Source organism: Dasypus novemcinctus, chromosome 22, assembly GCF_030445035.2.
Source record: "Dasypus novemcinctus isolate mDasNov1 chromosome 22, mDasNov1.1.hap2, whole genome shotgun sequence".
Taxonomy (NCBI): domain Eukaryota; kingdom Metazoa; phylum Chordata; class Mammalia; order Cingulata; family Dasypodidae; genus Dasypus; species Dasypus novemcinctus.
The window spans coordinates 68,577,635-68,602,284 of NC_080694.1; the positions used below are offsets into that span (position 1 = coordinate 68,577,635).

At 45.6% G+C, this 24,650-nt stretch overlaps 2 pseudogenes; one reads left to right on the forward strand and one right to left on the reverse strand.

The window, feature by feature from the left end:
• Positions 1–9,283: 9,283 nt before the first annotated feature.
• LOC101427479 (MARCKS-related protein-like) lies at positions 9,284–21,655 on the forward strand (annotated as a pseudogene).
• A 29-nt stretch (positions 21,656–21,684) lies between these two features.
• On the reverse strand, positions 21,685–22,485 carry LOC101428210 (cyclin-dependent kinase 8 pseudogene; annotated as a pseudogene).
• Between the last annotated feature and the right edge of the window lie 2,165 nt (positions 22,486–24,650).

Genomic DNA, 24,650 nt, shown 5'->3' on the forward strand with positions numbered 1-24,650 from the left:
ACAGAGACAACCATGCTTCAATCCTTGAAGAACAAGATTCATAGATACTTGCAACAACACCAAGGGCTTGATGCATTCATTGGTCCTACCCCACCGGGAGCCACCCATGCTCTTGAGAGGCACCTCCCTCTGTTTTAGAACATCAGGCCTCCCTAGGATGGAGGGATGACACCTTCCCACTCATTGTATGGGTCTCCATCCACTGATATAACACACTATGACAAAATGAGCACCCACACACTAGAGAGGTATTTTTAATTGCTTTTTCAGGTGAGTGTTGAATTCACCTTCAACACCATATGAACAGTTCAGAAGTTGTGGTTTCTTAAAGTGACTTGCAGTCTGAAATCTTGTTGTTGAATATTTCATCTTGTGACATTAAAATTCCCAGGTCTGTCTTTGCATATTGAATGGATCTTGTACTAAAACATGAAGACTTTAAAGTAACATATTGGCGCACTGACTTATGTAGATCCTCCAGTGTTGACACATTTCTTTACATGTTTCCAAAAGGTCATGCTTGTCACAGTTAACACAGATCCCAGCAGAAAATGTGTAAGATTGTAAAGCTGTCAAGCTTAAGGTGAAGCATACAACTTTTCCAAAGTTTTGATTTCCTCCTGAGAACTAACTTTTTCCACTGCTGACAAATATAGCGAGATATGCTTGAGGTGACAGAATCACACTGTTCATTTTCAAGAAAGTGTCAACCCAGTATTGAAATCCAAATAACCTTTCTTTTTCTCATTGATACTTTCAAGTAAAAATATTTACCATTAAATAAAAGGCCAGTTCAGTCCCCACAAATTGTTTACTTTTGGACATACGTGGTACATTGGAATGCACAGAAGTGCTTTATGGGTACTTCCCACTCCGTGTGATAGAAAAAGAGAGAAGATGCTGGGTCTCCTCATCTGGCTCCTCAAACTGAACCCAGAGCCTTTTCTCCATTTCCCATGACCGTCTTCTCTATGGGACCAAGAGCATCTTCTCCTTCTGTTGGGTGCTGCATCATTTATTACTATTAATATCTTGTCTGTTTTGATACTTTCAAGAAGATGGTTTCGTGTTTAACATGACATTTTTAACTGTTTTCAGTGGGAGGATTTGTCCACATAATCTAGCTCGCTTTTTCAGAAATGGAAATCATAAGGTAAAATAGTTCAGTGATAGATCATTAGTACCAGAATAGAGAATCCAAATGTGAGTCCTAACAGTTGGCTCAGATATAATCTGTCTAGTGCTGCACAGTGTAGGAGATTAAAAGTAATTGGTTTTTTTAAAACATTACTTGTGTAAACACAGAAAAGCTCAAAATATACTCTAGCATGTACAAAGTTAAGTCTTATCACCCCCACTGCCAGCCCCAGCCATCACAGAAGCCATCGCTGTAGCTAATTCTCACTTCTCTTCCCAGAAAAATAAATTGAAGTATTAATGTATGTTGTTATGACTGAATGCTCAAGCCATAGAGAGGAAATATTTCAAATTCCATTTATGATAAGGGATTTCTATCCAGAGTACATAAAAAAAAAAAAACCTTAAAACTGAATGGTAAGAAACAACCCAGTTTTCAAAATGGGCTAAAGTCTGAACAGACACCTCACAGAACATACATAGGGGACAAATAAACACATGAAAACATGCTCAGCATCATTTGTCATTAGAGATGTGCAGAGGAAAACCACCATGAGATGTCCCTGCACATACCTGTAAGAATGGCTAAATTAAAATAAACTGGAGGGTGAGTTTCCTATTGCCAGTGGACCAAATTTTCATACATTTGGTGGCTTTAAACAACAGAAATTTATGTTCTCACAAGTCTGGAGGCCAGAAATCCAAAATCAATGTCCCTGGTTGAAATCAAACTGTCGGCCAGGCCTGGCTCCCTCTGGAGGCTTAAGCAGAGAGAACCTGCCTCTTGCCTCTTCCATTTCTGGTGGCTGCCAGCTCTCCTTGGCCTCTGGCTGCATCACTCTAACCTTAAGGCCAACATGGTCAAATCTCTGCTCCATCTTCCTGTCACCTTCTCCTCTGGGTGTAGTAAAATCTCCCCCCACTTCCCTGTTATAGATCCATGTGATCACACCTAGGGCCCATGGGGATCATCCTGGCTAATCCCCCATCTCTAGATCAGTTACATATGCAAAGGCCCCTTTTACCATATAAGGTAATATTCACAGGTTCCAGGGATTAGGATGTAGAGGTCATTAGTTGGGCAGGTGACGTGGCTTCTGGGGTCCTTTCCCCATGGGAAGTCACCTCACCCCCCTCTGCTACGCCGTGTCCCCCTACCCACACTCACCCGCCTGGGTCAGGGTCAGGGCCAGGGCCCCTGAGAGCAGCAGGAGGAGGGTCCCGGGTGCTATGGCCGGATCCCCGGGTCTGACAGACCGAGGCCGGGGGTGTTGGGGTGGGCCCTGGATGGGCCGCAGGGACGGCAATTGGCTTCTCCAGAACCGGGCCACAATGGGAGGCAGCATGGGCCTGTGTCACGAGGGTCGTGGAAAAGGACCTGATTCGGGCTGGGAGACGGAGAATGAAACTGCGGGGACCGGGGACTCCCCAGCTCAGCCTCCCCGCCCCACACGCCAGCCTCGGGTGAGACCCTGAGAGTGAGACCGGGTCCTGGACTGACCCCGACCCCTCCCCTGCATGAGTGCTCTGTCACCACCTGTCAGTGAGGCCTGGTCCTGACTCTTCATGGCTCACAAATCAGTGAGGACCCCAAGGAGATTCTGGTGACCTCTGCTGGTACTGACTACACTAGAAATCAAAATGGAATTTAAAATACAGATGCCTATAGATTGTGGGCAAGCCGCCAACACCTTGTTAGATGTAGGAAAACCTAACTATAAGGCCTTTGGGGTTCCACCCAAATGATGGCGCCGAGGCATGCAGCGGACATGCCTAGGAATGCCCGGCCATGTCCCTCAGAAATCTGCCTTCCCCCCAGCAACTAGAGCACATGAACCAATCAGCCTCGCTAAATTAGCATAGCCAGTAAGCTGCTTTCATGTTGCCTTATGGTCTATAAAAGCTACTACACTTCCTCAATAAATCAGACCTGTGCCACCAGCCTTCATCTCCAGAGCGGTTACTGTGTGTTGTCTTGCTCTGTTCGTCCTTACCTCTTTGGGAACGGAGCCGCTGGATGGCACCGCAACATCTGGCGCCCAATGTGGGGCCTGAAAACCCCAGAGACAATATCAGTGAGCTATCAAGTGCAGCTCTGCGTTGCAGTCGGTAAGTGACCCTCGGAATGGGTAATCTCTCCTCCTCTAAGAAGGCTCCACAAGCGCGCGCCCTACACACCCTTTTGGCAAGTAGGCGCATCAAAATTTCTGAAAAGGAACTTAATCAATATTGGGACCTTGTTGTTCATTTTAACCCCTGGCTCTCCACAGCTGCCCAATGGGATCCCACCACATGGGCGAAGCTGCTTAAGCGCGTGAGCTCTGCTGAAGTCCATGAGGGAAAAACCTTTCCTCTAAGCCTCATTCCCGCTCTCTTAGCCATTCATGCTTGTCTTATGGGTGCTCTGCTAGATGTACCTTCCCCAATCCCATTTTCTGTCATGCCCGCAACTCCTTCTACCCCCGTGCCTCCTTACCTACCACCTGACCACGATCCCTTATACCCTTTGCGGCCGCTGATGCTTTATTAAAAGACCTTCTTTGGGAAGGTGCCAATACCGAGTGTCAACAAACAATTATGCCTATTTGTAATAAAAGCCCTGATGACTGGGTGCTTGCTTGCAGAGACATTGGGTCTCATTCTGCTTCTGCTATGGCAGCTGCAACTAATTCCGCTTCTGTCCTAGCTGCTGCCTTAGCCGATCATTTGCGCACCTAGCCACCTCACAAAACCTGCTACAGGTGCCGCAAGCCTGGTCATTTCACCAAGGAGTGCCCTCTCGTGGTTACTCCTAAGCCACAAATTGTTCCCCCCTCAGTCTGCCCGAGATGTAGGAAAGGACTTCATTGGAAGAGAGATTGTCGCTCAAAAACTGACCTTCAGGGCAATCCTCTTCCACCTTTAAATGAGATCAGGGGCACCTCTCAGCCCTGCAACTAAGAGAGGACCCCCCCACCTGACATTTTTTGGACTATCCCCATTACCCAAGGTAAAGCATTTCTCACTCTCGTAGTGCAGGGCAAGTCCATTACTGGGCAAATAGACACCGGAGCTGACTTATCTGTCCTCCACTCTTCTGACACAGACCCTTCATGGCCGCTAAAACTAGGTCCCCTAGTTCAAGGTGTGGGAGGCCCTCACACCAGCTTACATCAACAATTACTTGGACAGACCTGGATGGCAGAACAGGCACCTTCCACCCCCTTGTGTTACCCAACCTTACTCACACCCTTTGGGGGTGTGATGTTCTCCCCAAAGTGGGAGCTGTCCTCACTACTAATCCTACAAATTACCCCCAAGCATAAAAGCCACTGGCTGTCCACCTTTATTTACTTTATCCAAACCAAAACCTATAAGATTAACATGGAAAATGCAAAAATCTACTTGGATGGACCAGTGGCCACTGCCTCAAGTAAAATTAGAACAACTAAAACTCCTTGTGCAAGAACAATTGAATTTGCAGCACATAGACCCCTCTACTAGTCCTCATAATTTTCCTATCTTTGTGATTCAAAAAAAAATCTGGTAAATGGAGGCTACTACATGACCTCAGAAATATTAATGCTCATATGACAAAGATTGTCTCCCCACAACCAGGCCTTCCTTATCCTTCAGCCATCCCATGCGATGATCACATTATTGAAATAGACCTCAAAGATTGTTTCTTTTCCATTCCTCTTCATGAGGACGACCATCAATACTTTACCTTTTCTGTACCCATCACAAATAATTCAGTCCCCCTACAATGTTATCAGTGGAAGGTACTCCCACAAGGAATGAAAAACAGTCCAGCTATGTGCCAAATATTTGTTAGTGAAGCCACCTGTCCCCTTTCTCAGTTTTGTCAAATCGTTCATTATATGGACAAGATCCTCATTGCTCACCCAGACCCAATTCACCTACAATTCTGCTTGAAATCTCTTCTACATAGCCTTATGCAACTGGGCCTCACCATGTCACCTGAAAAAGTACAAAACTACCCACCTTACACCGTCTTAGGCTATACCATCATGAGCTCTATCAGTCCTGCCATCCCCACTATTGTTTTGCCCCATAAATGTACTCTTAATGTGCTTCAGCGCCTCTGTGGTGATATCAATTGATTGCATCCTCATCTGAGTGTAACCACTCATGAGCTAAAACCTCTTTTTGACCTCCTGGAGGGTGACCCTGACCCCTCCAGCTGTCTTTTGGTGGGCAGCACCGAATGAGCCTGCCTGAGCCTCATAAATAACAGAATTAAAAATCTTCACCTAGCCTGCTTTCAACCAAAACTCCCTCTTTCCGCTCTAGTCATCAACTCCCCTGGGACGCCCACAGGTCTTCTATATCAGGATTCCCCCCTCTTTTGGGTACACTTATTTTTTAGTCATTTAGGTAAAATTACCTCTTACTGTGATGCCATATGTATCCTTGGGAGAAAACCCAGAAAAACAGCTGTTCTCTTGTATGGCATCAAACCTGACACCTTAGTTCTACCATTCACTCAAAAACAAATACAACATCTTTCCCAAACTGATTTGAACATGCAAACTCTCCTGTCAGGATTCACAGGGCAACTTGATAACCATTTGCCAAAAGACAACTCATCACTGCCATGACTCTTCTTCCATTTGTTCTCTCCTCTCACTCCTTTCCTACAACTTCTCCTATCCCTCACACTGCTACAGTCTTTACCGATGCTAACAAAACTCACTTTTCTATAGTAGTAAAATCCCTCGGCGCCTCAGATTCCATCCACATCGAGCAACATACCAGCTCTGTTCAACAAGGAGAACTACGTGCTCTCCTTCAAGTTTTCCTACATCACCAATCCATTCCTTTCAATATCTTCACTGACAGTGCATATGCAGCTAATACTATCCGTGAGCTGCCACATGCAGTTCTTAAAAACAAAATGACCATTCAAGATAATATGTTGCTTTTTTTGAAATCCCTCCTTGAAAATCGCAAACATCCCTGGTTCATCCAACATATTCGTTCCCACACTGGACTCCCAGGACCTCTTGCCAGCGGCAATGCCTTAGCCAATTCCTCACTCGCAGTAAGATTATTAACCACAGACCTAGACCAGGCAAGACTCTTTCATGCAAAGTTTCACATGTCCACTCTTTCTCTCCCCATCATCTCTTCCCCTCCTTAACACAGTAGCAATGCAAACACCTCACTCATGCATGTAAACAATGTATTACATTAAGCCCCCTTCCATTAGGCCCCCTTCAACCTCAGGGAATAAATCCGAATCCCATTTGGCAAATGAATGTCACACACATACCTATTTTTGGAAAAACTAAATTTCTACATGTCATAGTAGACACCTTTTCCAAATACTCCTTTGCCACTGCTCTCACAGGAGAAACTTCAAGACATGTCATTACTGCTTGCCTTCAAGCCTTCAACCAAATGGGCATACCATGGACCATAAAGACTGATAATGGACCTTGCTATGCTTCCAAATCCTTCCAAAATTTCTGTGCTTCATGGCACATCACACACAAAACTGGTATCCCATACAATCTCCAGGGCCAAGCTATCATAGAACACACCCACCTCACACTTAAAAACCAAATAAAAAAAATGAAGGGGAAATATCCCCGAGATACCCCCAGAGATGTTCTAAATAAGACTTTAATCACTATGCATTTTCTCACATTTGACAATGAACGCTGTACCACAGCAGTCAGACACTGGGGAGGACTTAGAAATACTCCAACCCCTATGCCATTAGTTAGATGGAAAGACCCCCTTACAAATGCATGGCAAGGGCCCCATCCCCTATTAACCCAGGGATGAGGGTATGCTTGTGTCTTTCCAGAGAATGCACAACAGCCAGTCTGGGTCCCCAGCTGGCTCGTTCAACCAGCCACCAGAGATGAAGTCAATACACAGCACCAAAATACCGAGGAGAAAGAATGATTCTGGACTCTTGCATCAATTACAGGCACCAGGACCACTGTTTTTCATTGGGTGTATCCTTCTCTTAATAATTGCTCACACTGCTTCAGGCACACTCCTTTGGATCACTCCAATCCTCTGGACCTTGAGCCCTGCCCTTCCAGCCATGGGACATCCAAATCAAGGCCATGACCTCCGCTGTGCCATGAGGACAGTCTTTGGAAAATGGACATTCTGAGGAGAAAATATCTGCTTAGATCTTCGTCCATTCATAATGATGAATGCCACGCTCACTAATGGAACTTGGGTTTCTTCACACACGAATGACTCAGACTGGGCTGCCAGTCTCAATAAGACTGCAAATGCCACCCTCTCTGTGCATGCCTTACCCTGCGTAACTCTTCCCTTTCTTTTTAATGTGTATACTCTGTATAAGATATGTACTATGCAAAGTGCAAAACCTCTGCAAAGATGTTAAAACTTTAGTACTTGTCCAGCAGACTATGGTCAGCACTATAGAAGCAGAAGAAGGCACTGCAGAAACCGTTTCTCAAGCTGCAAATATCTTTGGCCTCATAGTCCTACAAAAAAATGCAGAGTTAAACACCGTGCCAGAGAGCTTGGCTGGTAGCCAATGATGGGTAAGATCCTTAGAGGAGGACAACCTAAGACAGGCACAGTCACCTTGACACAAAACAACACTGGCACTTCACCTTGCCTCTAATAAAAGAAAAAAGGGAGAATTGTGGGCAAGCCACTGATGTCTTGTTAGATGTAGGAAAACCTTTCTAGCAGTGTGAGGGATAGGAGAAGTTGTAGGAAAGGAGTGAGAGGAGAGAACAAATGGAAGAAGAGTCATAGCAGTGATGAGTTGTCTTTTGGCAAATGGTTATCAAGTTGCCCTGTGAATCCACCCAAAAGATGGTGCCGAGGCATGTCCCTCAGAAATCTGCCTTCCCCTCAGCAACTAGAGCACATGAACCAATCAGTCTCACTAAATCAGCATAGCCAGTAAGATGCTTGCACGTTGCCTCATGGTCTATAAAAGCTACTACACTTCCTCAATAAATCAGACCTGTGCCACCAGCCTGCATCTCCAGAGCAGTTACTGTGTGTTGTCCTGCTCTGTTCATCCTTACCTCTTCAGAAGTGGGGCCACTGGACAGCACCGCAACAATAGATTAATACTTATACCAAAACTCATTACACGGTGATAACTAATTCCAAAAGAAAGCAATGTAATAAGAGTGGATCTTTAACATTTTTGCAAATCTTGCTTAGCTGTCTCAATAGAGTATCCCTGGAAGTACAAATCATATTCAATCTGTTATTTGGGTTTGAACCAAAAATTCTACCTCACATATAAATGTTGTTGGAAAAGAGAGGAGTATTTTGAATAGCCTTTTCAGGGGGGATTGGGGGGAATACTATACTAAAAAGCACACAAGTGGTAGTTTCTAAAGGTGAGTTGCAGTCTGAAATCTTATTGTTGAAAATTTCATCTTGTGACATAAAATCCTTGGGTCTGTCTTTGCACATTGAAAGGTTCTTGTACTACTGAATGAAGATTTTTAAAGTAGCCCATTGGCCCACTGAGTTATGTAGATTTTCCAGTATGGACACACTTCATTACATATTTCCAAAAGGTGATACTTGTTAAAATTAACAGATCCCACCAGAAAATGTGTAAGTATTGGAAAGCTGTCAAGCTTAGGGTGATGGATACAAGTTTTCCAAACTTCTAATTTTCACTTGAGAGCTTATATTTTATCATTGGCTCAAGCCACAGAGATAAAATATTTCAAATTACATTTCTGATAAAGGATTTCTCCCCCAAATATGTAAAGAACTCTTAAAACTGAACAGTAAGAAAACAATCCCATATTTAAAATGAGTTTAAGCCTGAACAGATGTCTTACAAAAGAAGATACACAGGTGCCAAATAAGCACATAAAAACAATCTCAGCATCATTTGTCATTAGGGACATGCAGATGAAAACCACATGAGATGCCCCTGCACATACTTGTTAGAATGGCTAAATTAGAAAACAAACAGGTTCCGGCACAAAGCAGAGTGGTGGTGGGTGCTGCCAGTGAGTGGGCGCTGAGCCGGGGTGTAGCTGCATTCCCCCCGGCAGCCTTCTCCTTCAGATGCAAGCCCCTTGCTTCTGTCCACCCTGCAATCCCACCAAACTCTCCCCTGAGGCTCTAGCCTGGGGTGGCTCCAGGGACCCCCCAGAAGACTCCCAGCATGGGCAGCTAGAGCTCCAAGGTCCCCCAGGGTGAGGTGAAGGCCGAGGAAGCAGCAGGCACTTCCCCCACCAAGGCCAGCAGACAAGAGAACGGCCACATTAGAAGCACTGGAGACTTATGCTCCAAGTGTGAAGGGGGGTCGTCCCCTGTGAACGGAACATATGAGGCAGCCGGGGCCACCTACGATGCCATCAAGCCAGCACTCCCCAGCCAGGGCACTGAGGCCAAGGGGCAGGCTCCCCCCAAGGAGACCCCCAAGGAAAAGAAGAAATTCTTTCAAGAAGACTTTCAAATTGAATGGCCTGTCCTTCAAGAGAAATCAGAATGAGGGAAGGGTGATTGCTCTGCCTCCTCCCCACAGAGGAAGAGTGGGAGCTGGGGGAGATGGGTGTCTGCAGCCTCAAAGGCTCTGCCCAGGAGGGGATGGCTGTTGCTGCCCCAGGGCAAGGGGCACAGGCTAGTTTTGCCTCCAAGGGAGGACACACAGAAGAGGCAGGGCCCCAGGCTGCAGAGCCCCCAAATGCCCCCACCAGAGAGTGGCCCCATACCTGTAAGGGAGCAGAATGAGTAGCTGGATTGGGGGCAGGTGAGCGAGCTCTAAGCTGCAAAAACTGTGCTGTCCAGTTAGGTTACTGAAGTGAAATGCTGCTGGCCTGGCCCTGCCTCCTTTTCTGCCTCCACCCAGAAAGCATCTGCTGGTTTTATCCCCTGATTCTTTTCCATGTAGGTTTTGTTTATCCTGCTCCCCGAATTCCTGAGCCAGAAGCGGGGTGCCTGCACTCACAAACCCTAAGCATCCAGCCTTTCCCCTACTGTTGAATTTTTAGTCTCTTCTGCTGTGCTTAGTGGGCCCTGTGCCAAAGAGGACACTGCCCCTGTCTACATTTCCATAAATGTCTTAATACTCAAGCTCAAACCTCCAGCTTGTAAATCAACTGTGTTTTTTTGACTTGGTAAGCACATATTAGGCTTTGGGGGTGGAAGGGGAGGTCTGTAATGTGAAACAACTTCTTTTTTTTTTTTTTCAATGAAGGGCCCAGGAGAAGCTGGCTGAAGTAGAGATGGGAATTCTCTTCTGATTGCTGAAGTCATCCCTTCTCCTTTTAAGACCTTCAATTGATTGATGAGACATCACTCATTGCCGAAGGCAATCTCCTCAGTTGATTGTCATTCATTAGCCAGAAATGCAACCAACTCACGATGATTAAAGTCCATGAAATGCCCCTCTTTACGATTATCCCAGTTCAATGGAATTGTTGTGTCTCTTGGTGAATGCACACCTCCTCTCAGAACTAAGTCTTGTAGACCAGCAGAGCCTAAGTTGGCAGGGACAGAAAGCAAATTTTTCCTAGCGGATCACTAGGGATAATAATGGGTGGTGCCCTCCCATTTCCAACCCTTGATTCCTGGCCCCACAAATCCTGGCTATGGGAGAAACAGCACCAGAGAGCGGATGCTGATTTAGAGCATACACAGCCTCCTGCAGAACATTGCTTCAGCCCAGCAAGGTATTGCCATCTAGTTGGCACCATAATTGAGTTTTCAAAAGGTCATTGCTTCAGAATGATGGGAAAGAGGATATGACCAGTGAATCCCATGAGGACATGCCCATTCCCACATGCCATTTGCTGTGAAATGGATTCCTTAACCAGAAGCATTGCTGTGTGAAATTCCATGGTGATGGATAAGACATTTGCTAAGCCCATTGTTGGTAGTTTTGGAAAAAACCATCACATGCAGGGAAAGCAAACCCATATCCAGAGTATGTGTCTATTCCAGTTACAACAAATCACTGTCCCTTCCATAATGGAAGAGGTCCTATGTAATCCACATACCACCAGGTAGTAGGCTGGTCACCTCAGGAAAGGGAGCCATATGGGGCTCTGATTGTGGGTCCCTGCTGCTGGCAGATTGGGCAATCAGCAGTGTCTGCAGCCATGTCAGCCTTGGTGAGGGGAAGTCCATGTTGCTGAGCCCATGCATAAGCCCCATCCCTCCTTCCATGGCCAATTTGTTCATGAGCCCTTTGTGCAATGACAAGAGTGGCTGAGGAAGAGACTGAATGCTTTCACAGAAGAGGTCATCTCATCCACTCGATTATTAAAATCTTCCTTTAGGGAGTGTGCATAGCTCAGTAGTTGAGCACTGGCTTTGCATTAATTGGGTCTCAGGTTCAATCCTAGCACCTCCTAAAAAAAACTTCCTATGGTGACCATTCACGTGGGACACAAAGATTTTCTTGTTTTTGTCTACTCAGAAAGGTTTATCCACATATGTCTTCCCCAGAACTCTGTAAAATTTTCCCAACCATGTTCCTTCCATGTCCCTGACCATCCAGGCAAACCATTGACAATAGCCCATGAATCAGTACACAAAGTCTCTTCTGGCCATTTCTCTTTCTAAGCAAAATGAACAGACAGGTGGACTGCTAGAAATTCTGCCTACAGGGAGGATTTCCCCTCACCACTATCCTTCAGGCACATCCCAGAAAGTGACTGCAAGGCTGCAGGTGTCCACATATTGTGCAGAACCAGCAGTAACCAGGCATGAGTTTTCATTCCTCTGTCAAATGATTGTAAGGAACCCTGCAATAGTCCATAGCTGTGGGGTGGAAAAGAGAGAAAAATGTGGCAGGAGTGGTGGTCATGAACATTTGGGCCAATTCCTCATGTAACTTACTTGCACCTTCAGGACCTGCTCAAGCCCTATCTTGTATATACCACTTCCAATTTATGATGCAGTGCTGCTGCTCATGCCCAACTTTGTAGTTTGGTGGGTCAGTCAATACCCAACTCATGATAGGAAACTCAGGTCTCATGATAACTTGATGGCACATGGTTAAGCATTCAGGCTCTATTAAGGTGCAGTACAGGCCAAAAGCTGTTTCTCAAAAAGGGAGTAGTTATCTGCAGAGGATGGCAGGGCTTTGTTCCATAAGGGTCTATGTTGTAATTCTACTATAGGGTCCTGCCAAAGGCTCCAGATGGCATCCCTGATTGCCGCTGACATTTCCAGCACTTTTAGACATGCTAGATGATAGGGCCCAAGTGGCAATGCAGCTTTCACAGCAGCCTGGACCTGTCACAGAACTGCCTCCTATTCCACCCACCACTCAAAAATAGCTGTTTTTCTTGTTACTCAGTAAATGGGCCAGAGTAGCACACCAGATGAGAAATGTGTCATCTCCATAATCCAAAGAGACACTTTTTAGGTCATAAAAGGGGCCAGATGCAACAGCTTATCATTCAATTTAAAAAGGATATCTCAACATGCCCCACACCACTGGACAGCTAGAAATTTCACTGAGGTGGAAGGACCCTATATTTTTGTTGGATTTATCGTACATCCTCTGAAACACAAGTGCATTACCAAGAAGTCTAGAAGAGTTGCTACTTCTTGCTCACTAGGTCCAATCAACACAATACCATCAATATAATAAAACAGTATGATGTCTTGTGGGAAGGAGAGATAATCAAGTTTCTTGCAGACTGGTTTTTGCACAACACTGGAGAGTTGATATACCCCTGAAGCAAGATAGTGAAGGTATATTGGCAGCCTTGCCAGCTGAAAGCAAATTGTTTCTGGTGTTCCTTACTAAAGGCAATTGAGAAAAAAGCATTTTCTAGATCAATAGCTGCATACCAGGTAATAGGTGATGTGTTAATTTGCTCAAGCACTGATACCACATCTGGAACAGCAGTATAATTGGAGTTAAACCTAGTTAAATTTACTGTCATCCTCAAGATCCACTGTCATCCTCCAAGATCCATCTGTTTTCTGCATGGGCCATATAGGAGAGCTGAGTGGGGATGTGGTGGAAATCACCACCCCTGCAACCTTCAAATCCTCAATGGTGGCCTGATCTTTGCAATCCCTCCAGGAATCCAGTATTCCTTTTGGTTTACTATTTTTCTAGATAAGGCCCAATCTAGTGGCTTCCACTTGGCCTTTCCTGCTATAATTGTCCTCACTCCACAAGTCAGGGATTTAATGTGGGGATTCTGCCAGTTACTGAGTATGTTTATTCCAATTATGCACTCTGGAACTAGGGAAATAATGGCAGAATTGGTCCAGGGACCCACTGGACCAAACTGTGAAATGGACCTGGATTAAAACTCCATCAATCACCTGACCTCCATATATCCCTAAACTGACTGGTGGACCACAGGGGCATTTGAGTATCCTGGAATTACTGTCACTTTTGAGACAATGTATAATAATCCCCAAATTTTCTGATCATTTTCCCCCCAATGAATGGTTACCCTGGTAAAAGACCACAAGCCTTTTTGGGGAAAGGTGTAAGGGAAATTAACAATAAAAATTATTGACAATGTCTCAGGATTCTTCCCCAAGGGGACTCAGCCTTCCCCTCATACAAGAGGCTCTGGTTCTGTAAACTGTCTTGGAAAAATCCCAGAATCAATTTAGAAATTCGAGTTTTAATCCCAAGCTGTATTCATTGGTGTTCTCTAGGGAAACAGAACTGACAGGAGATATCTGTAAGTAGTGTAAGTTTTTATAAAATTGTCTCATGCAACTATGGAGATGCACTAGTCCAAATTCTGTAGTGCAGGCTTCAAGCCAGAGAGTCCAGTGAAGGTCATTGATGAGTTGCCCAAGAGACGCTGGCTGCCTGAGGAAGAGAAGGGAATTCACTACTGAAATACTGAAAATATTTCTCCTTTTAAGGCCTTCAACTGATTAAATGAGACATCACACATTGCTGAAGAAATCTCCTTAGTTGATTGTAGAAGTAATCCGTCATAGATGTAGGCAATTCATTCAAGATTAAAGTCCATGAAATGCCCTTTATAACAATTATCCCGGTGCTTGCTTGACTATACAATAGGGCACCATTCCTGGCCAAGTTGACACATTAGTCTAACCATTAATGCAGCAATTCAGTCATATCTTCATGCTCCACTTCTAATTCTAGTTCTTCTACTATTTCCACCACATCTGTATTTACGTCCTCTACTGAAGTCATGAGCTCTTCAAAGCCATTCAGGAGGCTTGGAATCAACTTCTTCCAAATTCCAATTCATGTTGATATTTTGAAGTCCTCCCATGAATCACAAATGTTCGTATTGACATCTAAAATGGTGTATCCTTTCCAGAAGGTTTTCACTTGACTTACCCAGATCCATCAGAGGAATCACTATCTACGGCAGTTATACATTACAGCATGTGTTTCTTAGCAACAAGACTTGAAATTCGAAATTACTCCCTGCAGAATGGATGTTATATTAGTTTGAAAACAACATTAATCCCCACCAGAGCTTTTGGGTGACCAGATGCATTATCATGACCAGTAATATTTTGAAAAGAATCTTTTTTTTTCTAAGCAGTAGGTCTAAACAATGGGTTTCAAATATTCAGTATATCATGTTGTAAATATGTGTGCTGTCATCCAGACTATATTGATCTGTTTATAGTGCACAGGAAGGGCAGATTTAACATAATTCTTCAGGGCCTTAGGATTTTCAGAATGGTAAATGAGCACTGGCTTCAACTCAAAGTCACTAGTGGCTGTGGACTTGGCCCAGTGGTTAGGGTGCCCATCTACTACAAGCGAGATCCCTGGTTCAAACCCCTGGGCCTCCTGACCCGAGTGGAGCTGGCCCATGAACAGTGCTGATGCGTGCAAGGAGTGCCCTGCCACACAGGGGTGTCCCCGCATAGGGGAGCCCCACTCGCAAGGAGTGCACCCTGTAAGGAGAGCCACCCAGTGCAAAACAAAGTGCAACCTGCCCAGGAATGGTGCAGCACACACGGAGAGCTGACACAAGAATGACACAACAAAAAGAAACACAGATTGCCGTGCCGTTGACAACAGAAGCAAAGGAGACACAGCAAATAGACACAGAGAACAAAATGGGGGGGGGGGGAGGAGGGGAGAGAAATAAATAAATAAATCTTAAAAAAAAAAGTCACTAGCTGCCTCAGCCCCTAATTAAAGAGTCAGTTTGCCCTTTGAAGCCAATTTTTTACTTCTCTCTAGCTAGGAAAGTCCTAGAGGGCATCTTCTTCCAATATAGGCTGTTTAGTGTAGCTAGATCTTCTGGATAACTTGCTACAGCTTCTACAGCAGCACTTGCAGCTTCACCTTGCACTTTTATGTTATGGAGATGACTTCTTTCCCTATGAAAAGAACCAACCTCTGCTGGTTTCCAACTTTCTTTCCTCAGCTTCTTCACCTTGTTCAACCTTCACAGAATTGAAGAGAGTTAGGGCCTTGCTCTTGCTGAGGCTTTGGCTTAAGGAAATGTTGTGAATGGTTTGAGCTTCTATCCAGACCACTATCCATATCAGCAAAAATAAGTTTCTCTTTCTTATCATTTGTGTGTTTCACTGTATTTGAACATTTAATTTCCTTCAAGAACTTTTCCTTTGTATTCACAGCTTGGCTAACTGAGGCACGAGAGGCCTGATTTCAAGCTATCTCTGCTTTTCCCATGCCTTCCTCACTATGCTTGATCATGTTTAGCTTTTGACTTGAAGTGACACGTGCATGACTCTTCCTTGCACTTGATCACTTAGAGGACATTGCAGTGCTATCAATTGTCCTAATTTCAATACTGCTGTGTCTCAGAGAGTAGGGAGGTCAGAGAAGAGGGAGAGATGTGAACAGCCAGTCCGTGGGGCAGTCAGAACATACACAACCTGTATTGATTAACTTTGCCATCTTAAATGAACGTGAGGCATGGCACCCCAAAACAATTACGGTAGTAAAATCAAAGATTGCTGGTCACAGATCACCATAACAGATATAATTATAATGAAAATGACTGAAATATTGTGAGAATTACCAAAATGTGACAGAGAGGTACGAAGTGGGCTCATGGAAAAATGGTGATGGCAGATTGCTTGACGCAGGGTTGTCACAAACCCCAAAGAGGTATGAAACACAGTACATGAGAAGCACAATATAACAAAGCACAAAAAGCAAGCTATGACTGTACATCTGTTGTGGCTCTTTCATACAGCATGCCTTACTGAAGGAGTCCCAAATCCCTCACATCAATTCAATTAAGGAAATTTTAGGAGGGCCAAACGCCCCATGTGCTTCTCAGAAGAATCTCAGAAAGAGCTGTTAAGAGGCCTGATTTGGTGACGGGGTCCTCACCTGCCACCCTGACCTGCTTGTGCCCTTGATGGGGTTTTCGTGCTGGCCCAAGTCTAATGGCCAGGCCTCCATAGTATTGCTTGGGCCCAAGTCCTTCCTTTTTTATTTTATTTTATTTGCTTATAATGTGGTAAAATATACACAGCAAAGGTGGTAAAATATACATAGCAAAGGATTATTTAGTAGTAGTATTTTTAAGTAGACAATTCTTTGATATAAAGTACATTGACTATACTATGTAACTCTCATCACTATTTCCAGACTGTTTCCATCATCCTAGACTAAAACCCATGCTCATTTAGCAATAACTCCCCAATCCTACCTCTGCCACCCCTGGGAACCACTATTCTACTTTCTGTCTCCATGAATTTGCTTACTCTAGTTATTTCATATAAGAGGAATCACACAGTATTCGTCCTTTTGGATCTGACTTATTTCACTCAACATGATGTATTTGGGTTCATCCATGTCGTAGCACGTACCAGACTTCACATCTTATGGCTAAATAATATTCAGTTGTATGGCTTCACTATATTTTGTTTATCCATTCATCTGTTGTTGGATTTGTGGATTGCTTACACCTTTTGACTATTGTAAATACTGCTGTGATGAACGTTAATGTACAAATATATGAGTCTCTGCTTTCAATTCTGGGAGTAGAATAGGCCAGTCACATGGTAATTCCTACGCATAATTTGCAGAGGAACTGCCCAAGTGTGGGCTTTCATAAATGCTCTTTATCACACACTCAGAGGAACTGAAAAAGTTCCCTTCTATTCCTTTATATTTTTTGAGTGTTTTTATCATTAAAGAATTCAGACTTTGTCAAATGCCATTTCAGGATAGTCATGTGATTTTTTGCTTTAATTCTATTAATGTGGTGTATTACATTGATTGATTTCCTTTGCTGAACCATCCTTGTGTTCCTGGAATAAATCCCACTTGGCCATGATGTATAATTCTTTAAGGTACTCTTGGATTTGGTTTGCCAGTATTTTGTAAAGGATCTTCTCATCTGTATTCATAAGAGATACTCGTCTGTAATTTTCATTCTTTTGCTGTCTTTCTCTGACTTTGATATCAGGGCAATGCTGGCCTGATAGAAGGAGTTAGGAAATAATCCATCCTCTTCAATTTCTTAGAAGAGTCTGTGAAAAATTGATGTTAAATCAACTTTAAATGTTGCTAGAATTCAGCAGTGAAATCATCTGATCCTGGACTTTCTTCATTGGGAGGTTTTTGGTTACTGATTAGATCTCCTTACTTGTTATAGGTCTCTTGATATTCTCTATTTCTTCTTGCTCAGATTAGATCATTTGTATGCGTCTAGGAATTTGTCTGTTTCATGTAGTTCCCTCATATCCTTTTTCTTTCTTTAAGAGCAGTAGTAATATCCCCATTTTCATTCCTGATTTTAGTGATTTGTGTTCTGTCTTTCCTTTTCTTTCTCAGCCTGCCTAATAATTGTCGATTTTATTGATCATTTAAAAAAACAACTTTTGTTTTTGTTGATTTTCTCTATTATTTTTCTAGTCTCTCTTTCATTTGTCTCTGCCAATAACCCTGAAGGCTCTAGGACTCAGGAGTCCCTTCGTCAGACTCCCCTTGACCACCGCGTGCCCAAATAGCTCCAGCTATTTTCTTGTGGCTTCTAGAGCAAGTGTTCCCAAAGGACACAATGGACAGGATCCTCACTGGAGGTCCTGGGGAAAAACATAAACTAGAAGGAACACGTGGGCACAGCAGGGACAGCCTGCCCTGCGCAGCCTCCGCCCGCAATCCCTAGGCCTGGGCGGTGAGGAGGCGGAGCCAGCAGAGGGGCGCCTCCCGCTTCGGCCCGACTGGCCTCTCCACCCAGACTTTAAATTAAAGTATAGGCTATCGATGACCCTCCTGAGAAGCTTTAATGAACTCAGAATCGAGGCTGGGGCTTGCTTACCCTTATTCCAAGCCAGTGAGTTTCCCCCACGCGTGACGCTGAGGATGAGTCAGGGCAACCGCAGACTGGCAATAAGGAACCTGCCACAAACGGGGATCGAAGCGAAGTCTGTTAGCTTCTTCCAGGAATGCTGGCCCTGCCACATATCCTGAAGCTTGCCAGAATGCTTGGAATCATTTACTGTATAGCTATTACTGAAATGCAAATTTTATGTAATATAAGTAGATTTGGGGACAGACATAATTTTTACAATTAAATATTTTAATTATTTTTCTATTCTCATTTAGTTAGTATTTTCATTGTACAGAGCAGACGGAAAGATGTTGGGTGAAGTAGCTATTGAAAAAAAATACAAAGAAAATATGAAAGACAGGTTATTCATTCTGTCCAAAAGCAGCAGGAACAGAGCTTCTGAAAACCAGAGCTCTCACTTTCGGGTCTAGGTGTGCCAGGGAAGTTTGGAGCCTTTTGAAGCTGGATCTGAGTGGTCAACACAGGGGGCCCTTCCTCCCAGCTGCCCGGGGAAAGCTGCGTGGACGCGGGGCAGCGGGGGCTGCGGACCTGCGCGCCGAGGGCTCAGAGACCAGCAGGCAGCGCCTGTGGGGCTGCCGAGCCAGGCCTGCTGCCCCTGTCCCGGGAGGACAGCCCCGAGCGCACCCGCTGGGAGGGACGCCCCTGCAGCCCTGCCTGCGCCTTCTGCTTTCTTTGCTCCGGTTCCTGCTCCGTCGAGGGGATCTCCTACGCCCTGGGGTCCCGGCCTCGGCCGCGGGACACGCGGTCCTGGTGGGCTAGAGCGCTGTAGAGTCGGAACACGAGCAGCGGTGAGAGGACTCCCTCCCGCGGGAAGCCCTTTGAACCAGCGAAATCAAATGCAAAATACACGTTCAAATGGTTTCACTTAAAATGTAAAAGGTCCTAGGGTGGGCCAAGCCCCCTGCCCCAGGGATGGAAGGCCTCATGCTCCAGTGCCTGAGCGACTTGCTGGCAGTGACCCAAACTTTGAGAGGCTTTTGGACGCAGGCTCCCAGGTCACTGCCACTCCGGGAGAGTCAGAGGGAGGGGGCAGCGGGTCGCGTTGGAGGCTTCGGGCCTCCAGCACCGCTCAGGGGCGGAGGTTACTGCCAGCCTGTGGGTCGCTCCCGCGGCCTTTAGCCCTGCGTGTCTCCCGCCAGGCAACGCACCGCGCATCATGTCCTGCGCCGCCCCCACGCCAGGGCATCCAGCCCTCGGGGCTGTGTGGGTGCCAGGCAGCGCCCCCGGCCTCGTCAGTGTCGCGCGGCGGCACTACCCTCCCTGGAGGGGAAAACAACATCCCTGCGCGCCTGAAGGACCCCCTGCCCGCGGTGTGCTCCGCGGGGAACAAGGAGCTGGAGCCCTGCGGCAGGTGTGGCAGCTGCGCTCGAAGGCACAAGTGCCCCTGTGTCACGCGGGCCAGGCGCTGCGCCGTGTGCACACGGGTCTCGTCTCGGGGTCCACAGGCAGCCCTAGGTCGGTGACAGGAGGGCAGATGCTTCCCCTGGGGCGGAGGGGGGACCTGCAGGAGGTGGCAGCAGCGGCTTCAGCAGCGCAGCTTCAGGCCTTTGGAGCCTGGAGCGCCTCCAGCTGCGGGACACCAGGAAGTGCTTCTTGGTGTCGCGCACTCTTCCCCTCCACACCCCTGGACAAGTTGGGATGCGACAACTTCGGATGGAATGAAACCGGGAGAAGCTTAGCCTTCTTTCCAAGTTATTTACCAACAGACATACAACATGCAATCAGTCAGCGCTGGAATCCCACCATGAGCCCGTCAGGCTCAGCACAAACCACTGGACCCTCCATCCAAATAGTGCCTGGTGATCAGGATGCCCTAGACCCTCCCGGCCCAGCAGGGAGGCACAGGTGCTGTTGCTAACGCTCCTGGTAAGCATGGGTCAATACCTCAGGGGAGGCGGGACAGGACCACCTTAGGAATGTGGGCCTGTATTTCTCCTTTTTATGATGACTCTGCCTGATTGATTCATAAAAAAATAAATTTATTACATAACACATTATTTTTTAACAATACTCAACTTTAAAAAATTCAGAATACTTGTGTCATTCATGTAAAATAGTTTGATAGACTGCATTGTATGTTACAGGTTTTTTTTCCCTCAAAAATTCTAAGGCTTCCCTATACCTCCTTTGTTGAACTCAGGGCACCCCAAACAATGTGAGAAAGGAATTTTAAAAAGAAAACTAACTGAACAAAATTTTAATAGCACTACCCCAACCAACTTTTGAATCAGGACCAAATATCTGAATTGGATGTTGCACCTTTTTAAGGAGGTTTTTCATGCCTCTTTCATCTCAAGCATGCTCACAAATCAGCAGCACCAACCTGAAAAATGAACCAGTCCATGACAATCATTTTCATTTCTTTGCTGAATCAAACAGGCTTATACCAATGACAACATACTTAATTGCTACCAAATAGCAGCTTTAATGCCAGTCAAGTCATAGACTGAAAATAAAAACTAACCACAAAATTGGAAATTAATCTTTGGGAGTTTTGAGACATTTTTGGAGAAACTATGTGGTTTTTCGTGGTTTTTTGTACTTTCAAAATAATCCAACCAATTGTCTAGTTCAAAAAAACACTGATAAAAATGGAAAATGAATCAACCCACTGATAAGACAGTAAAAAGAAAGGTGTAACAAAACAATCTCATGCTGAGACTTGGTATTTTGCTGAGTTAACGTATACTGGAATGGTCAAGTACCCATTAAGCATTTTTGTGTGTGAACGATTGGTCAGATAATGGTGTTACACTGAAAGAACTCACCATAGACATCAACTGCTTGGCTCAGCACATTCCACAGCTTCAACTGCTACAGACTCACTGGGAAAAAATGCATTGGTCACGGAAGCTCATGTGACTCAAGAGGTTGGGTGCCTCCCTCCAGCATATGAGGTGCCAGCTTATTCTGGTGCCTCCGAAAAAGAAGATGAGCACAGAGAGCACACAACGAACTGACACAGAGAGCAGACAATGAGCCCAAACGAGGAGAGGAGAAAAAAATAAACGAAGTAAGTCTTTTAAAAACTGCATTAGTCAGTTGGAACCACGTCAAGTAAACTATGCAAGCAGCATATCCACAACATGAACTGTGCTAGCACTTCTTTTTTCAAGTGTAACCCAACATTATGTACAACTTGGAAGGCACAACCCCAGTCTGTGAAAAGTGGTAGAGCTTGTCTGCTGGACACTCTGAACATGTGCTTGTGCAGTGCATTCCAGGGCTGTGCCAGGTTCCGCAGCGAGCTGCATGGCCAGGACTCGCACTAGCCGCAGGGCATGGCATTCTTCCCACCAGCTCAGGACCTATGTGGACGTGTGTTTTGTGAGTACCAGGGAGACTGCAGGGAGGCAGCTGTAGACCCCAGGCTGCTCTCCAGGGAGATGTGCTTGGTCCAGGCTGGGAGAGGCAGCATGTGGACTGGAATGCTGACAGTTCAAGCGCATGATGAGTCCACCTGAGGTCGTGGGAGGAGAACAATGCTCACTCTTTTCAACGGGCCCTACCTGTGACCGCTGTCTTTATACCCTGGTGACCAGCTGCATTACTACGGCTACTGCCCTGCTGCTGCTGGCTCTGTTTGTCTCTTTTGTCCTCAGGTGTTTCTGTTAAAAATTCTCATTGTGAGTAAGGAATTTGACGTCTGGCAAAAAGTCTGATGTAGGAAGAGGGTCTTCTAAGAAACAGAGATCCTGCTTAGCCTGTTCTGAGATAATTCACCTTATTCGGTTCATGTAAGCAACTTATGAAGCAAGTGGAATGCTCTGTTTCTCCATATCCCTGAAAAGGCTGCAGCTGGTACATGTACTTCTTCTGAAATCAGTCACTAACGCTGAATGTTCAAGCATCTTTTTCATATCATCCCAATCTTTATCTGCAGGAAATCCCATTACATTGAATATTCTGTCCAGCTGGTCATGTGATAAGGATTACTAGTTTTGATGTCCTCTTGTCCACAGTGAAATACTGGTTCTGGAGTTAGTAGTTCCACAAATACACCCAATAACTTTGGTATAATGTCTTGCTCCAAGAACCAGTTCCAGGGCTCAGTAGCAGAATGTTGACCCTACTTGGTCCAATCTGCTGAAGGCTTCAAAGGTGAATTACCCAAACCACAAAGCCACGTCAGCAATTTTCACTCTTCCTAGCACTGGACCTTCGCCCATTAACTAAACTATTGGCGAATTTCCAATCCCTGCACAACACCCAGTTAGCACATAGGCAGTAAATCCCATCCAGGACCTGATGACATACTGACTCACCATTCCCCGGTGTAACTAAATCAACTTCTCTTTGCTTTAGAAGCTCTGGGAACCTTGATTATATGCCAGAGGTTGCTGACAAGAATGCAAGCCAACACAGAAGAGCACACAGCAAATGGACACAGAGAGCAGACGTGGGTGGGGAATAAATTTTTAAAAATAAATCTTAAAAAAAAAAAAAGGAAGCAAACTTTCCTATCACAATGAAGCAAAAGCAGCTTTTGAAGACAGATGTCTGGACACTCAAGTTCAAAAGTCCTGCGGCCTAGCGGCCCCGCTTTCCTCCATTTGCTGTAGAGCAGAGGCTCTCTTGTCTTTCCCACTGTCCTCTAGACTTCTAGACGTCCCCAACCTCCCTTCGCTGACTTTTAGCCCTCCCGTGCCAACAGGCCTCGACCCGCTCCCACTCAGTGTCCATCCCCGCAGCCCTGAGGCCTGGGGGCTGGTCCTGGGCAGGGGTGTGGGCGGCGCCCGGAACCCGCCCGCTGGATGCGAAGGCCACAAGCCCACCCCCCGCCCCCGCAGAGGCCGTGGGAAGCGGTGGCACGGAGGGCCGGGGGGTTTGCGGGTCAGGGATGAGGCTGGGGGTGCGGCTCCGCCCTGTCCGCCCCCCAACCCCCGGCGCCCACCCCACAGCGCTCGAGGCCGCCCACGGCTCCCGGGGCTGAGCTGGCAGCGCCGGGGCCTCCGCTCGCAGGCCCCATGCTCCCCACCCCCCCCACCCCCACCCCCCACCCCCCGCACACTCACGCACTTGGCCTGGTTTTGAGTCAGGGTAATGAAGGTTTCATAAAATGAGTCAGAAATTGTGCCCTCTTTAAATTTCCAAAAGGGTTTGTGTATGATTGAGATAATTTCTTCACTATGTGTTGGCTGTATTTCACTAGCGAAGACTTCTGGTTGTGGAGTTTCACCAGCGGGAAGCTTCACAATTACGAGTTCAGTTTCTACACTGATACTTGCTGGTGACGTTTTCCACTTCTTCCTGGGTCAGTTTTAATAATTTGTGTCTTTCAAGGCAATTGTTCATTTCCACCTAGATTAAGTCTATTGGCATATTGCCTTATCCTTTTTAAGTTTGGATTCTATACCCATATCCTTTCTTTAACTCCTGATATTGCTAATTTATGTCTTTTTGTCCTGACCAATCTAGCTAATTTTCCCCTAGGGAACCCACTTTCAGTTTCATTAATTTTTTCTCTTGTCTTTCTGTTCCTATTTCATTGATTTCAGGTCTCACCTTGGCCATTTTCTTCCTTCTCTTAACTATGGATTTAATTTGTTTTCCTTTTTTAGTTTCTTAAAGCAGATGCCAAGTTATTAGTTTGAGACTTCAGGATATCAACTTCCCTCTATGTACTCCTTAGGCTGCATCCTACATTATCCTTCAGTTTAAAATATTTACTAATCTTATTGTGAGTTTTTTCTCTAATCCAATCTTTCTCTAGAATTTAATTGCTTAATTTCCAAATGTTTTCCTGATAACCTTATTGTTATTGATTTCTAATTCATGCCTTGTTTGTTTTTAAAGATTTATTTGTTTATTTGTTTCTCTCCCCTTCCACCCCATCCCTCTGCCCTGGTTGTCTGTTCTCTGTGTCTATTTGCTGCGTCTTCTTCTTTTTCTGCCTCAGTTGCCATTGGCATGGGAATCTGTGTTTCTTTTTGTTGCGTCATCTAATTGTGTCAGCTCTCTGTGTGGGCAGCGCCATTCCTGGGCAGGCTGCACTTTCTTTCGCACTGGGCGGCTCTCCTTACAGGGCGCACTCCTTGCGTGTGGGGCTCCCCTAATGTGGCAGGGCACTCCTTGCGCTCATCAGCACTGCACATGGGCCAGCTCCACACGGGTCAAGGAGGCCCGGGGTTTGAACCGCGGACTTCCCATGTGGTAGACGGACGCCCTAACCACTGGGCCAAGTCCACCTCCCTAATTCAGTCCTTGTTAGCAGGAAATACACTCCATATGTTAGCAGGAAATACTCTCTCCGAAAGTATTGAAAAT